We start from the raw sequence: 18,143 nt of genomic DNA, 5'->3' as shown, positions 1-18,143 counted from the left end.
ACAATGTAATATCTTATTATCACACTTTCTAAGCAGCATCACTTTCAGCTGTGTAATTAGACCTCAGTGCACTAGGGTATCACCACACATATCGTCACTGTTCTCTTAACTGGTTACTTGCAATTACCTACCTCTTTTCTAATTTTTAGTATGCTATTTTGTATACAGGTGTTGTATGCAAAATCTGACATTTCATATCAAACACTCTCCTGCTTAAATTGAAGTGTGTGTTTCAAAAATGTGGTATTTGCAGTGCAAACAAGAGTATTGGTGGAGTATGTTGCTTAACAATCAGTCTTCAGTAATTTCATCCTATATTACCATAAAAAGATGTTAGAAGTTTTACCTTTCCTGAAATAGTTGGGTAGTGTGCTTATCATGGGCACAGTACTATTTTGTAAGGTACATGCACATTGCAGCACTAACTTAACATTACAAAAGTAAATCTTGGTCTGGCTTTAAAACCAGTATTATATCATTATAACAGTTTTCAGTTGATCATATATTGCTGCAAGAATGGAATCAAGCCCAAAGCCTCAAGTTTAGTGCTACAACTTGATGTGTTTTAAAAATCTGAGCAGTGCCCTCAAAATAACAGTATATGTCATGTTCAACTTCGATGGTAAAGTTAATGTACATATTGACACACTTTTGTTATAGCCTCACCCGTGGAGTGCAGTCCTCACCATCATGAGGCTTCAGCAAAACCTTCAACATGACAGATAGAAACAAAGTTTAAAAGGCATTTTTGGAGTCCTTGTTTAACAAACGCCTGGTATAACACATTATTCCCAGATGAGGATTATAATTGTTCATCAAATCAGAAAGACACCAATCATTTGCCTGTGAGACAGGTATTTAAACTTAAAAGAAAAGCACATTATGAAGTCTGAGCATCAGAATTAACAAACAGACTGTATAAAACTGTATGAAGCTGCTATGTTAATACCATTTGGCTTTAACTTTCAGTGCATACTGCAATAATCTCCTTTTTTGCTAAGTGCCTTCCGATCACTTCCAATTTTAAAACATTATCTGTTTAATAACCAAAATACTACTTAGTAGTAACAATGCTTATTGTTTCCACATTCTTTTCATCTTCATTCTACCAAAATGAATTGTCATGAAAAAAAGTCAGATTGAAGTTTGTTCCTACCAAGAGAAGATCCTTATCTACATAATTTTTTTTTAATTATGAACTCCATGAAACATTTCCCGTCACAGTTTGCTTTGCACTCAATTTTAGGCACACAGTACCTTTACTACCTGCAGTGTCGTCCTCCCTGTAGCTACACTAGCAAGCACAACCTCAGATATCCGCTAGGAAACTTGAGTCTGTGTAGGCTGCTTGTCTCACTGTAAAAGTATGTGAACAACATTGAAACAGAGCCACCAGCTCCACTTTGGATCATGCTGCTCTTGGGTACGCTGCAGAATAGCTCAAATTACCACAAGTATTCAGCGGAGAGTGCTTACTGAACTTTGGGATATGTCAGGAAGTATTTCTAATTATCAATATTTGAGCAATAATACCTGTTTGGGCCAGCCTGCTCAGGATATTTTCTTTTGATGAGGGACATGAATAAAATAACATCTGGAGGTTTTTTACAGCCCCCACACCCTTTTTTTTTAAAAAAAAAAAAAAAAAAAGATTGTCTGACTGATTCACTGTTGTAATTTTTCTAGTAACTGGCAACTTTGTCTTGCCAATTATTTAAATATCAAAATAATATATTTGCCTGAAGCAATAAAAAGCAATAAAAATAAGTTGGCAGCTATTACTTACAGTATAAAATCTTGATCCATAGACTTCATCCAATTAGCAAAAGAATAAATTAGCTAAAAGGTACATGCAAAGTGTTTAATGTTGTTTTCATTTAGATTATATTTGTGTTCAAGTCCAATAACAAGCAGTGAGAGTGACAGGGATCCATTTTGCTGATCCTGCCATTTGGCACAGGATCTCTTGGAAGAGTCACAGAACAACTGTTTAAGCACCAGATGCTGTTGAGGGAGACAGACTACTTCTGTGTGGGGCATGGAGGGTAAAAGAGAGCCAGATGGGGGGCTCACCAGGCAGGAAGACATCTTCTCCAGCCTCTAGACTAGCACCATCCAGGTGATTTAGGTTTTGCTTGATCAAGCTACTAATTCCAGACTGCCTCTGCTCTATACCAGTAGCCAAAGGCATAATTGAAAACTTCTGGGCAGGGGTAAGAAAATAAGGGAAATGAAGAAAGTTTAGAGTAAATAATAAAGGTAACAGGTAATTCCACTGCTGAATGAAGTAAGAGAAAGGGACTATTTGCTTACAAAAGGGATGTTGCTGTTGCAGATGAAAGTAAGGAAAAGATAATTATATGTACTGAAAAGACAAAGGAGAGGGGAAGGTTGCCTGACAGGGAAGAAAGGCGGGGAGCTGTTGTAGGGCAAGGAGAGAGTTGCCTGCTGCTTTCCAGTGCAGGAGGAACAGATAGTTGAAGCTGAGGCATATCACATGATAATGCTAGGTGACAGGGGCAGTAACATGCATCTCCCTTTTAAGTCTCATATATGGAGTCAAGCCTTATTTCTGTTTCTCTTCCTGTTTCTGCTCTGTGTCTTCTGTCCTTGCTTACACAAAAATGCTACCATAAAGCCATCAGGAGTTTCTTACCCATTTTTACCTTACACCACTACTTTGTCAGTGACCTATATAGAAGGAGATGTTGGCCCTACTCCTCTATCTGTGGTAATTACTCTATGATGCACTGACTTCAGATCTCATGGAGGCACTTCAGACCGTGGAGGGAATGTCTTCTAGGGGTCTCTAACACCACTGCTGCTTTGCCTTTAGTCTGACACCACCTGGAGTTGACAGAACCTCTGGATGGGACTGCATCATCCTGGGACATAGGATGAAGCATACAGCATGAGCAGAACTTTTGCATGCAGAGACAGTCAAAGCTTTCTGCCATGAGCTGACATCATGATTTCACCACATTCACGATGAATTTCAGATGTCTGTAACTGTGTTCAGTTACAGTAGGCTAGCCTAGTGTGGGCAAAGTCATAATTGATATTGCTGGGGGCATTCTGCAAACCATATTCTTTGACCATAACTCTACAAGGAGAATATCCTTTTCTTATATGAGCAGTATGATATGATCAGGTCTTGAAACTAGAGACGTTCACACTACACATGGAAACTCCAGGGAAATTTGTACTTGAGGGAAGTGATTGCTGGCATTGAAGTCAATGGCAAAGACTAAGAGGTTTTACTGGTCTGTGATGGTATGAGCAGAACATCTTGGCAGTATATTCTATATGCAACAGAGGTTCCCTTTGTTATACTAATGTTAAAACTTAATGAAAGAAAAAAAAAAAAAGAGACAAAACACCATTAATATACTTAACATTTGTCAACTATGCTAATACCAGTAGATTATTTTGTGTAGACCCACCTTGGACTCCATTCTCTATTATGCTCAAGTGTCAAAGCAGCCTGAAAGCATGGAATGGAATAGAACGGAATGGAACGGAGTGCAATAGAATGGAGTTGAGTGGAATGGAACAGAATGGAATGAATGGAACAGAACAGAACAGAATAGAACAGAACTATTTCAGTTGGAAGGGACCTAAAAAGATCATCTAGTCCAACTGCCTGACCAATTCAGGGCTGACCAAGCTACAGCATGTTATTAAGGGCATTGTCCAAATGCCTCAAACACTGACAGCCCTGGGGCCTTGACCACCTCTCTAGGAAACCCGTTCCAGTGTTTGATCACCCTCTTGGTAAAGAAATGCTTCCTAATGTCCAGTCTAAACCTCCCCTGATGCTTTGAACTGTACCCATGCATTCTGTCACTGGATCCCAGGGAGAAGAGCTCAGCACCTCCCTCTCCACTTCCCCTCCTCAGGGAGCTGTAGAGAACAATGAGGTCTCCCCTCAGCCTCCTCTTCTCCAAACTAGACAAGGCCAAAATCCTAACCCACTCCTCATATGACATGCCTTCCAACCCTTTCACCAGCTTTGTTGCCCTCCTCTGGATGCATTCAAAGACATTCATATCCTTCTTAAACTCCGAGGCCCAGAACTGCACACAGTACTCAAGGTGAGGCCGCACCAACGCTGCATACAGTGAGATAATCCCCTATTTTGACCACCTGGTTCTGCTGTGTTTGATGTATCCCAGGATGTGATTTGCCCTCCTGGTTGCCAGGGCACACTGCCGCCTCATGTTGAGCCTGCTGTCAGCCAGCACCCCAGATCCCTTCTGCAGGGCTGCTCTCCAGCCACTCCTCTCCCAGTTTATATTTGTGGCTGGCATTACTCCATCCTAGGTGCAGAATCTGGTATTTTGACTCGTTAAATTTCATCCCATTAATCATAGCCCAATGGTCCAATCTATCTAGATCCCTCTTCAAGGCATCCCATCCCCCAAAAGTCAACTGCATCTCCCAGTTTGGGATCATCAGCAAACTTGTTAATGGTGCATTCAACTCCTGAACCCAGACTATTGATAAACATATTGAACAGAACTGGCCCTAAAATGGAGCCCTGAGGAACACCACTGGTAATCTCAGGCCAGAAATATGTAGCCCCTTAGGCTACAACCTTGAGTACAATCTTTGAGCTCTGCTGTTCAGCCAGTTCTTCACACAGCACACCATGAACCCGTTCATCCCACAGCTCGAGAACTTGTCCAGAAGGATGCTGTGAGGCAAAGTATCAAAAGCCTTACTAAAATCCACAAAAACTACAAATATCACCCTCCCTTCATCCACTAGGTGAGTGACCTTATCACAGAAGGATATCAAATTAGTTAAACAGGACTTTCCCTTTCTGAACCCATGTTGACCGCCTGATGATTACATTATTCTTCAAATGCCTTTCAATAGTACTCAGTATAACGTTCTCCATCATTTTTCCAGAAACAAGTTACACTAACAGGTCTGTAAGTTCCCCGGGTCTCTGGGTCTTCTCTCATGTCCTTTTTCTAGATTGGAATAACAATGGCTAGCTTCCAGACATCAGGGACCTCCCCAGACTCCCAAGACTTTTGGTAGATGATCAGGCCCTATGGACTTGTGAACATTCAGCTGATGCACCTGGTCCCTTACAATTTCAGTGTCCACAAATGGAAAATCACCATTCCCACATTCATGGGTCCTCCAAATCAGGGGACCATCTGGAATAACACTGGCCAGTTTCAACTCTAATTGAGCTTTGGCCTTTCATGTCTTCTCCCTGCATATATGAACCACAGCTCTGTGCTCTTCCTGTGAAGCCTGATCTCGCTTCCAGAGGTCACACAATTTCTTTTTCCTCCTGAGCTCCACGAGGAGTTTCATATTCAGCGAAGCTGGTCTTCTACCCCGCTTGCTTGATTTAAGACACAGTGCAATTGTCTACTCCTGTGCTTCTAAAAGGTGGTTCTTAAAAACTGACCAGCACACCTAAGCCCTCAAAAGCAGACTCCCAGGATACTCTGCTGTGATTCTTAAGGGAGAAGCATCTTATTTTTGCAAGTTTTAGCAGACCTGCATATTTATTTTAATGGACTTAGGGTTTAAATTTTACTTTGCAATTTTGAAGAAATAAATAGACCTGCCATTACTTGATTTCACCTTTATAATCTTGCATTTAAATGTTGTTATCATTAATAATGAATTCTCTATTGTCTTCCAAATTAAGAATTTTACTTTGCTCATCTCAATATTTTACAGTATTATCAACCAGTATGCTAGCACAGCAAGCTTTTTCTTTTTAATAGGATATACCAGTGTCATTGCCGAACTTGGTTAATTGACACTGGAATTATTTTTCCCTCAGTATCTCAGATAATTGGGTCTCCACTGAACAGCCTCATCAGCCACTAAGAAATGCTTTTTAACATGCATACGCAGTGAAATATGATGAGTAGTCTGGCACAGTCATTTTCATAATTGAGTAGCTGTTAGGAATTCCATTTTCTTAAATAGAAGCATAAAACTGGAGGAAATCTCCACAGTCCTCTAATCCAAACTCCTGCTCCTGAGCTGCCCACAAACAAGATTACTGAAAAACCGAAGTACCATTACTATGGCAACACAGACCATAACACTAACTAAAGCCTGCTTTTCACAGCTAGACATGTAGACAAATCCTCCATTCTCCTAGAAGGACTCCTATGTTCCAGGCTCCCACCCAGCTTACTTTAAACTCATCTTTCTTGAATATAATTAACCAAAACCCACATTGTTTACATACACTCATGCATACCAGAATAAGGTACTAAAATAAGTTCTGAAATACTGCAGAATTAATTTGCATGCCAAAAGAGAATATATTTTTAAATAACTGTATTTTATAAAGACCATGATTGTGGAATATATCAAAATAATACAAGGTAAAAAACAAACAAACAAACAAAAAAAGCAAAGAAACATATTCAGCCTAAAAGCTCAGCACGAGGTAGAACCTTTCCTCTATTTCAAGCTTAAGATGAAGAATTCCTCACCACTTTTTCCTCTCTTTCAAATCTGATCCTGTGTGTTCACTCCTTCCAGATCTTCTTACACAAGATGACAGAGACTAAGATTTGTATCTCCAGATCTGGCCAGACAGAGCATTCCCTAGAATGCGTTCCCCCACACAGAGCACAGCATCAGCGGTCCTGTTATCAATCACAGATGGAGAGAAAGGAATATAAATATGCTTGTTCTAAACCTGATAGCTTGTTGATACTTGAAAAGAGATAAATCACTCTATGAGTATCTCATAAATACTCTTCACTTACAATGAAAGCTTTAATAATTCCAATAGTATACATATGAAGAGATATGGCAGAAGACTATTTTCCTATCCCAGTGTATGGGAAGGAAAAACTAAGAATGAACAGTTCAGAAACTCTGAGAGGCCCAAGAAACTTAAAAGCTCTAAAGCACTGTTAGAGAAAAATGAAGAATCACACTAAGATCTTGTGAGCTAAAGCTGTGAATCCATATGCATTCCACTGCTCCAAGGATACTCGCCCTGGGCTACTATACTTCTGAAAGAGAGTGTCTGTGTAGAGATTTACAAATTAACTTCACTTATTTTCCAAAACTGCTATTCGTCATTGCATCATATTTTCAATGATGGCAGTCAAAGAAGCTAAAATGCTTCAGCTGAAGCCACTAAGTATTTACTAACTTGATAATGATGTCGATTCCAGGGTGGAGAAAAGCCCAGAAATTAAGGATCATGGTAGGCCAATTTCACAAGAATTTTGAGGCGAACACTATATTCTGTCTGAGTTTTAAAACTCCATTCTGCTACTTGAATTTTTACTAGACATTTTTCTTCCTTTTTGCTTATATTAAAACCACTGCATCCTAGATTTTTCACTGTTGAAAGACGCTGATAATCTCTAGCAAGTGAGAAAGATGGAACAACTAGAACATAATCTGCATGGCTGGCACTATTATTTATATCTTACAATTGGAGCAAAAAAGAATAGTTTTGCAGTTGCTCTCACTGTACCCTTCAATGTGTCATGATGAACAGATGCAGTAAACAATAATAAAATATTTTATCCAACTAAGAAATAAGCATAGATTAAGAAAGTGAGATGTTCAATAGATGCAAAAAATAATACAAACACACCATGTTCCTTCAATACAGGGTGCACTTGTAACTCCTGGTAGGCCTTGAGTGTTCCTGCACGCATGTGCATGCGTAGGAATGTCTTGTTTCAAAATAAACCTTAGAATCTTGGGTAATAAATATATAATTATCATCTGGATAAAATCAGATGCCTAAAATTCTATTGCCTCTGAGTATAATTATAGTAATAAAAGTACTGCTGACTGATGAAGAAATGTACTATTTATGCTGCAGGGATTGCAAATCATCACTTTTTTATACTCAGCCAGTTAAAAAATCCAGTCTGCATTATAAAACTTCACTGGCATATAAAATAATTCACCCCTGGACTGCAGTGCTTAATCCTTCTGTCTGTATCCTCCTGTGTTATCTCTTTCCTATGATTTATATTATTGTCATGATAATAAATTCACAAATTCAAGATAACACTTGGTCTTTACTGGATAAAACATGTTTACATAAAATGCACATTCATGTCCTAAATCACATCTTTAAGATATTTTTCATATGTAGTAAAACATTGTCTCAGTAGATTAGAGCAAATATTTCCAAACATGTCTACAAAGCACAACCCTCAGAAACCTCCTATCTTATTTTAAAATCATATCTTTAATGTTATTTTGCTCACTATACCCCTGGAGTGAATATTAAAATGAAGGCCTATTTTACAGTTGCCAAGTGGGGATACATCATCTGAACTGCAAATTTCAATTTAAATGTTTTAGATCTTCTAGAAAGATTAAAAACGTGAGTAGTGTTTTCATCTATATTTATGAAGTACTTATTGATAGAGTTTCCAAATTCTGTCAGTAGGGGTAGAAGAACCTTTTCTCATTCAGAGATGATGTGGATATTGCAATGCCTTTCCTGTTCTCAGTGGAAGAGTTGTGGGCAGTGGTCTACATTTGATCGAGCCAGCTCATAATTAGTATTACATTAGATCACTTTCTGAGAAAATAGAGAGGAAATGTACTGTTCACTGTATCCATTTTCTATTTTAAAATACAAAGATTCACTCAAATGTCAGAACTCCAATAATTAAGGTTTCTCTGTGCAGCCTATTTCAGGATACTTTTGCATAAAGCATTTTTATACCATATGATTATTCACTTTTTCGTCCCACAAGACCCACTGGGAACAGCACTGACAAGTGATGCACATTACCAGGACTGGTAAAATGATCGTGGACCCCATGATCTACTCCACCTGTGCCATAAAAAGCTAAGTTCATTGCTGCTGCCCTGCCCCCAGCCTTTTTTTCATTCCGTCTCTGCAGTGTTCACTCCCATCTTGATTTTTATCTACCCCTCCAATTAAAATGTCTGTTTACCCCTTATCCTCTCTTCTTGACACTAGTTGAGGGGGATTGTGAGCACGTGAAAATCATTCTACCCCATATCAATTATTACATATTGTATGCATAACAGCATCAAATAGGTACAATGAGCTGCAATGTGTTCCCTGGGATAAAAATGGGAAAAAAAAAACCAACCTCAAACCAAAACAAAACAAAGTGTGGGGTCTATTCAAAGGCTTTGTGGAAGTGATAGCCATAGAGAAATCTGGAACCCAGAAACAATAAACTATGATGAGAACAGAGGAATGAGGGAACTGGGGTTGTTTAGTCTGGAGAAGAGGAGGCTGAGGGGAGACCTCATCGCCCTCTACAGCTCCCTGAAAGGAGGTTGCAGAGACCTGGGGATGAGCCTCTTTAATGAAGTATAATAATAAGCGATAGGACAAGAGGGAATGGCCTCAAGTTGCACGAGGGAAGGTTTAGACTGGATATTAGGAAGCATTTCTTTCCAGAAGGGGTTGTTAGGTGTTGGAATAGGCTGCCCAGGGAGGTGGTGGAGTCCCCATCCCTGGAGGGGTTTAAGAGCAGGATCAACTTAGCGCTGAGGGATATGGTGCAGTTGGGAACTGTCAGTGTTAGGCTAACAGTTGGACTAGATGATCTTCAATGTCCTTTCCAACCCAGCTGATTCTGTGATTCTGTGAATGTCTGCAAATTTTAGAGCTGTAGCTTTCACTAGCATCAACAGTGCATGTACAGTAGAGAATATTTATATAGTTGCATCACTTGGCTAAATCTGGATTAATGCTTACAGGAAAAAAGGAAAAGATATTCCTGATATTATGTTGATCCTCCCTACAAGGATGCATCTTAACTTCCTCATTAAAGAAAAGCAGAAAAGAATAATTTAAAATAAAATCTAGTACATTTACTCTATCTTCCAGTCCCAGTGTAGCTCATGGCTCATACTGGAACTCATCTCCATCAGCAGAGACTCTTATCAAGGGTCCCTATGAGGGGACAGAAGCTAGGACACTTCATAGTGGATGCATAGGAGGTGGTGATAATCTGATACATCAGAAAGCATGCCTAATGAACATAAAACCAGGATTTTGCTCACTTTTTGCAAAACACAATGTTAGGACAGGCTACAAGTATTTGCTAAGTAAGTGAACAAACCACACAGCTCAAACCACACTGCATACAGTTAATGTGCTTTCATCTGCTAAGAGAACTATACAAATAACATTCCTTTCTTAACTGGAGAGCCATCTTTATGCATAGCTAAGAGTTTTTCCTAATCTTGCTCAACAAAAGCATCCTATGTTGAAGTGAGAAAGCTTTTGGGCAGTTTTACATTAATCTTGTACTTAACCTTAGTTTACCAAACAAAATCAAATCCTATAGATAACAAATTTAGACTAAACACAATGTGTAAGGCTATAAATTTGCTTATGGTGCTCACTAAAGCCTGTGGAAATAATAATCATACTTCTACCAATGATAAAATCACAGTAACAAAACCAGCCCATTGGACCAGTACCATAGGAGTGTACTAGCCAAGACTAATTAACACCAAAGCACTCTCTGAGCTATTTTGCCCAATGTTCCCGTCCCAAGTGAATCTGATCTTTCAGATGTCTAATTTTCCTGGCAAGTACTATCTTAAATCAGCTATACTGCTTCTAGAAAACACTTCTTACTTGCAGCTCTTACATATTTACAGCATGTGGGTAACCACCCCACACTCCCAGTTTGAGAAACACTCAAATAAGCATTCTGGATAATTCCTTGCACATCTCCCAGTATCTATATCAAATATGGAATACCGAGAGAGAAACTCTCTGAAAAAACACTTTGATGGTTTCACCAGCACTACTACTTTTTTAGGAAAAACTCTTATTTTGAAATAAATTTCTTGTTCTGTTTTTTTCTTTGAAGACAAATCTATCTTAAGTTTGCCCTGTTGCAGCACTTTAGTCTGTGATGGCCTTTGATCTGAGGTAAGAGTGAACATCATTTTCAAAAGGCAACATAAAGAAAGATCTTGATTTAGGAAATAAGATGTAACTGAACACTAGTATGTGCCCGAACTGTCATCTGGGCAGACAACTGGAGGGGAAAAAAGGTTGCTTTTCAGTAATAACCCTGAACATTTCTGTATGTCTGTGTGTCTGAAGAGATATTGCTCATGTCCCACTTAATCAAGAATATGTAGGCTGTAATTAGGCACTGAGCCAGTGAGCCTCCAAGGAGTTTCTCTTAATGCTGTAATATTAATTAGTATAAAATATGTCCTTGCTAAACAGAAGAGAACAGCAGCCTAATTCATACCAGAAATAATTAGAAGAGGAAAAATATCCAGAGCTAACTACATAACATTTTTTGCCAAGCAGCGAAAAGCTGAAATAGGTATACAAAACAAATACGTGTTTCAGATGGGCTATATCGTTACCTATGCAAGATGGATAAAGGTACTAAAACCAACACAGAAGAAATGCAAAGACAATATTTGCTTAAAGGAGTAATCTTGCATGTAGAGTAGAGGAGGCTAGATAACCATTTTTCTGTCTCTAATTTCTAACTTTCTATGTATGAAGAAGAAGTGTTCAGCACTGAACATTCAAATCCATTTTTTTCAGAAATAAACCAGTTTCAAGCTCTTACAGAGTTACAAAGAGCTGTTGGCATACGAAATCATACCTGCTCTTTCACTAGACATACAAGCTCTGTTAACAAAAAGCACCACTACAGATAACAGATCTACAAACTTGCATGTCTTCACTATTCCTCTGTCTGACACACAACCTGACTATGAAAAGCTCCATTAGAATACTTAGAAACTTTTAGCAGCTACTTTCTTACACCACCGAATTTTATCCCCACTGCCATTCTTGGGATGAACTATTTCAGTAAACAGATTATATTGTTTAAGAAAATTAATTTCTCCAAATGATATAAAGCCATCTTTTTCCAATTCATGCCTGCAAAAGTGGGGTGGCAAGGTATCTTGCAGAAAAACTTTGACCAATCACAGAAAGGTGGAATTAAGGAAAATGAGGAAATCATCTGAGTTCACTAGGCTGAATGTTCAATAAGCTCCAGAAAAAACATATTTAATATTTGCTGGATGATTCTAGGTAGTGAAATGTACTTCTCAATCATCGGGGGAAAAAAAAACCCACAACCTAAACATCGTCACCTAAACTTTCAGTATAACGTTAAAAAGCTAAGAGGGTGCACCTACCAGTAAGTTTATCAGCAAAATCTTCTATCAACTGGATATAATAAATGCATGGTTAGCTGTTATTTAGGTACACATAGGTAACTACTTAAAATTTGGTTTGGAGTAAACTTTAGTAAGTGGAATTTTGACATACAAACCTGTTTAATTCCAAATCTCCTAAACAGTGCAGTAAATCACCCCAAAACATTTTGAAGCTTCATAAACAAAGCAGACTCATCTCCTCTCCAAAAGATTCAGAAACAGGAAATGCAGAAGACATCAAACCTGCCTGGCCAGAGCTGAAGAAGTGTTGAATCTCAGAAGTAACCCACAGCCTTACGTGGATCTCCCATGATGATCAACCTAAAAGAGTTTCATTTACTTCACCCTCTCCTGTGGGATCAAACAACCATACACAAATTTACTAGATTGTACATACAGAATTAATAATCTGTCTTAACTACCTTTGTGTTCCTGAAAATGTACATGTCATAAAAGTATTCGCTGGTACCCTAAAATTCTCCTAAAGATACATTTGCAGGACAGTATAACAAAATGAACAAGCAGTTTGGGAGAATATACATCAAAAATTATTTCCTATCCTAAAATATCTCCCATCTCAGATCCCCATTCCATAATGAGATACTAATAATACTACTTTTTTTTTTTCTGATGGATAACATAATGCTTAAAGAATGTTTTCAGCATAAAACATTTTATCTATAACAAACATAGTATGCTCCACTTACATAATTTGAAAATACTCTAAATTCAAACTTTTTACTAGAAACTGTTTCCAGTCAAAATTTCAGGTAACTAGACCCTCCATACCAACCACTGCTGAACAGGTTCTAAAAAAATCATAATCAGCAAGCTTCATCTGCACTAGAATGCATTTATTTGAACCTCAATATTTCAATCTCTTTGCAGGAATGTAATTATTTTAGGCCATAATCATTTCAGTGTGTTAATTATTCGTCAGGAAGCAAAATAACAATTAAATTCCTGTCTAACACAAGCATCTGGAGTATTTTATGGATGGTTTTAAAAATCCAGGAAGAAAATGCAAACTCTGAAACATCAACACATTTGCTTCAGTTTTTCTTCTGCCCAAACGCAAAGTACCAAGGGCAGACACCTCCTCAGCCACTGCCACTACTTTTAGAAATAGAATTCAGGATGTTCCATCTCTGCTCTGGGTAACTGCATTATATTGTTTCCAGTTATCCTATACTTTACATAACAAGGATTTAAATCTCCAAAAGCTATGTCACTATGTAACATATACATCTAATAAAGAAGGAGAGAAAATGTTTTAATTAAAATTTCTTATCTACAGAACAAGGAAAAGGGCACATAACCAGGAGCCAGCAAAAGAAATGGAGCTTCACCCTGACCCAGACAGGGTGGTCCTTGAGGGAAGTAATTTTACAGAAGAAACTAACACCCCCTCTTCCTCTAACAGCAGAATCAAGAGGGAGGAAGGTTGCTCTCAACTTCAGAGGAAAAGGCAAATGCTGTCCCTTTTGATAACACCAACAATTCTGGTTCATAAACTCTATGAGCTTGTAATGATAGTTATGTCATAATTCCACTGACTAATCGTTGTCCCTTGAACACTGCAAGCACAGAACACACTTTGAGGACAAAAAACAAAAGCTGAACTACGGAACTAGTATCTGAGCTAGTCAAAGGAAAGCTTTGCAGCCATTTTACAGCATTCTGAATAATGAAAGATCTCACAAGACAGTGAGAAGCTTCAAAGACTGAACAGTTCAGGGAGTGAGTGGACATAAAAGTTTATGTGTGGTTAGCCTTACAAACTGTACTTCAAAACCTATTGCTTAAGTAGAGATCATACATTATCTCTGTCTCTCAGATGTTTTGCTAAAAAACTTGCCTACAAAATTCAACGTTTGTCTGATAAATTTAAGCACAGAACACTGGAATTAAATACACAAGTGAGAGATACATGAACACCTATCTGTGTAAGAATGGAAAAACTGAGTCAGGGAAAAAGTTGAAGGCAGAGGCTCTGACAAAAATAAGCATTCATGCTGCTGCCAGTACCACACAGGTTGAATCAAACTCAAATGTAAACAATCCCATTTTTTAAAAGATTCTGCTTGGTGGAAATTTCAGAGATCAAAACAGTTATAAATCAAGCAGATTTATTTAAGCACATTGTGAAGTAATGGGCTCTGCCTTCAATAGAAAGTATTACTTTTCTGAGCTGGTGGGAAGTTACACTGTAAGGCTTGAAATATAGTTAAAATATTATTTAGGAGGATGAATAAAAAATGGTTTAGGAAAGCAACAGCTCAAAGAATGTTTTGAAATCAGATATAATTAGTTCAGACTGTGAATGCTGGAAATTTTATAATGGTGACATTTTCCACCTTTTTTAAATCCAAGCATACGATAGGAAAATAACTTTCAGAAAATTCTTCACAACCCATGGAGGCTTCCTATGATCTACAAGTCCTTCTCTGAATGACAGTATTTTTTAAATAAAATATAAACATACCTCATTCTACCTCTCTTAATCCTAAATTCATGCATTTCCACATCGAGAGAATTTCCACAGTAGTTTAATCTAACTTCAAACGTTATGCATCTTACAGTCTTGATATGAACATAACTTCATACCCAGATGTTCCAAAACATATTTAGGTGAATGCAAGAAGAAATGCTTAGAGACTTAACATTAGTGAGATGAAGTTGCCACAAGATTTGCTTCTGTGCTCTTTAAACCTTAAAAAGTAAATAGCTCTCAGCAACCAGAAGCCAGCAGCAGAACATACTCAAGAGATTGTTCTGGCCTTATCCTTGGTGAAAAGAAACAACATATTTACTGGATGTAAGTGAATTTGTTTGGTGGTTGACTGATTAGATACTGCTGGCAGCAAGGTCTGTGAGCTGCTTTGTGCAAATATGAGTAAACAATGCTGAAGAAGTAAGGGCACATTTGCACCTCATAATGCAGTAACTGAATAGATAACATGACGCAAATGGCTAGATGAGAAACCATGGCTGACAAGGGCATGAGAGCATGCTAGGAGTTGTTGATAAGACATCAGGGGAGCTTGCATGAGAATGTTCTCTCATCATTTCTTTATAAAGACAGAGATATGCAGGAAATGGAAACAATATGTAGCAAAAAGAAAAACACATTGAAGCTGAAAGATAGTACAGTATGCATGAAATACATTGTGCTAGAAATCTCAGAAGGGAAGACTCAGCTACAGCATGAGGTTGTGGCTGAAGAAAGAAGGAAAAAACTGTCCTGGCGAGAGAAAATTTGCAAACATCTGATGAATAACAAATCCAGGGTGACAGGCCACAACAGGAGCAGAAAGATCTACAGAAGCATAGGACAATAAAGACAATGGAGAAAAAGAAAAAAGGTGATAGAAGAGAAACAGAACTGAAGGATTGATTTCCTGTTCCAGTAAACAGAAAAGAAACAGGTCAAAATATAAGAAATCCTGCAACAAGAACCAGGTTGTGCAGCTAGACCCACAGGAAAAGTCAAGATCCTGGCTTCTGAAAAAGCCAGGATCAAAAGCCAAGAAAGAAGAGTGCAACATCGCAGACAAGAAAAAACAGAAAGACAGAAAACAGAAGACACAACAAACTGCAGATGAGGGGGTGGGAAAGAGAGAGTAAGGAAATCAAACCAACACAAAAAGAAACAATGGTCTGTATTATATTTTGAATTTAGGATACAGATCTGTCACAGAATGGATCAAAGCTAAGGAAAAGAGCCTGGATTACATATACTGAATATAAAATGACAAAGGGACAGAAATGAAAACTACATAATAAAAAATTGAGGAAAGTAGTTAAAAAGAGAGTAAATGAGCAGCTAAGAGAATTAAATGCTCACAGAAAATACGGAAGCTCCTAAGGGTGACCATATTGAAAGCACCAAGCCAATGGATGCTGCCTGGGGGGAAGGCTCAAGGAAGGGCAGAAAGAGGGTGGTATGGATAAACAGCAGGATAAGGGAGGTTGTAAGGAACAAAAAGGCATCCTTCAAAAATACGGAGACATGTCCAGATAGAAAAAAACAGAGAGAATCATAAATTTTGGCATAGTAAATCTAAAAACACAGTAAGGCAAACAAAACAAACAAAAAAAAGTTTTGAGGAACAACTAGCAAAAAGATTCAACACCAATAATAAATCTTTCCTCATAGACATCAGAAGCAGGAAGTGTGCCAGAGAGTCTGTAGGGCCCATTAATGATCAGTGTGTACAGTGAGCACTCAGGAAAAACACCGCTATTGCAATAGGGAAACTAAATTAATTCTTTGAGTTGGTGTGGGGAAATTCACATGCTGGATTCCCTCTTTGTTAACGGCCAAATAACCTGTAAAATTGCAGTTACTGTAGAAGAGGTATGGAAGGAATTCAAGAGAGAAATGTAACAAATCCTCAGGACTATATGGCATTTACCCAACAGTTCTGAAGCTCAGTTCCTAACAGTGGTGCATAATCTCTAGTTTAGAAACTGCCTTAGTAGGCACGACTGGTGGTAGTAATTGCCAATCTAAAACAAGAAAAGTCTGGGAAGATACAAAGAACTACAGAATAGAAAGATGTAAGCCTGTTTCAGGCAATTTAACAAAAAATTAACAACTGGATAGTAATAGTGGAGAGCAAGTTAAAGATGACAATAGAGTCAACATATCTTTGTTTTGAAGTTTTACTTTGCAGTCTTACTGGATTTCTTCAAAGGAGTGTGTGGCATTTGATTGAATTTACTGGGATTTCCAAGACTTTCAACAAAACCTTTGCCAAAGTTTTTTAAGAAAACTAAGGTGCCATGAGGTAAGATGGAAGTCATGACATGGATACATACTTGCTCAAAAAACAGACTGGAGAGGGTAGGAGTAAATGGTCAGGTCTCAGAATAGAACCTGCATAGTTCTGGTGGGATCTGGTATAGGATCTACATTGTTCAACACATTCATAAATGAACTGGGAAAATAAGTAAGCAATAAAATGAGTTTGCTTATGATACAAAGTTCATTAGGGTAGGGCTCACTGAAATGAAATGCAGAAAGACTATTATAAATTGAGTAGGCAAAAAAAATGATAAATTTAATATAGATTAATATAAAATGCATGTGTATTTCACATTTTAAATTATGGGGTCTCAGCAGAATATTATTACTTAGAAGCAGGAGCTTGTGATTAGGACACTATTCAGTGAAGAACCATCTCTCTCTTTTTGTTTTCCAGCCTAGCATTTGTTTGTTAGGGGTCACAGTGGATGATACTAAAAGTCTACAGGGACCTCAGGAGACTAGGTAAGAGCATGCAACAGAAATCTATTAAAGGCTAATACTTCCATACAAAACAGCTCTGGCTCAGAAAATAAGTTAACAATAACTGAGTATAGGAAGAGAATTAGGGATGTCATATATGCTTGCCCTGATCTGATTATCTCCTAGGCATTTCCTTACAGCTACTGTTGGACACAGGATAATGGCCTAAACAAACTTCTGATTGGATCCATGATGGCCATCTTTGATGGTAATATACTGTAGCATAATAAAAGCCCACCCAAGAAAGAAACCCAAGCCCGGGATGTATCACAACAGGTACTTCCAGATAAGATGGGTGACATACTTGTATAAATTTCAAGCAGGTTCAAGTGCACAAAGGACAGACAGGCTATTACACAAAGAGAGGATGGAAGAGCTCAAATTCTTTATTCTATAGTAGTAAGTCTAAGAAGGGTATGTCTGCAGTGTGAACACAGAGGGATAAAACACAACTGGTCTTCCAGTAAGAATGCGGATGCAGAAAAAACAAACTCATTTTGGAAGAGCACTTGACTGATTAATGAAGTGAATGCAAGACTAGGAAGCAAGACTCAACTCAGTGTCAATACACTCTCTTACAGTTTTGTTTTCTTAATGCTACAGCTTTAGCAATTTTTAACTGCATTTTTTTAATGTAACAGGTTGTATTAGTGTTGTTAGATGTATTAAAAGAAGC

At 38.0% G+C, this 18,143-nt stretch overlaps 1 protein-coding gene across 3 annotated transcripts in view; it reads right to left on the bottom strand.

Annotated features, from left to right (window-relative positions):
* Positions 1–18,143, bottom strand: part of ISPD (isoprenoid synthase domain containing) — a 129,104-nt gene that overhangs the window by 30,266 nt on the left and 80,695 nt on the right. The window contains exon 9 of one of the 3 annotated variants that reach the window (XR_003397750.1): positions 6,483–6,638. The exons of the other annotated variants lie outside the window; for them this stretch is intronic. The gene's annotated coding sequence lies outside the window, so the exon portion shown is untranslated. The remainder of the gene's footprint in view (positions 1–6,482; positions 6,639–18,143) is intronic. 3 annotated transcript variants of the gene reach the window in all.

This window comes from Athene cunicularia, assembly GCF_003259725.1.
Source record: "Athene cunicularia isolate RWA chromosome 2 unlocalized genomic scaffold, athCun1 chr2_part1, whole genome shotgun sequence".
In the NCBI taxonomy this organism is placed as follows: domain Eukaryota; kingdom Metazoa; phylum Chordata; class Aves; order Strigiformes; family Strigidae; genus Athene; species Athene cunicularia.
This window is presented reverse-complemented; position numbering and strand designations above follow the sequence as displayed.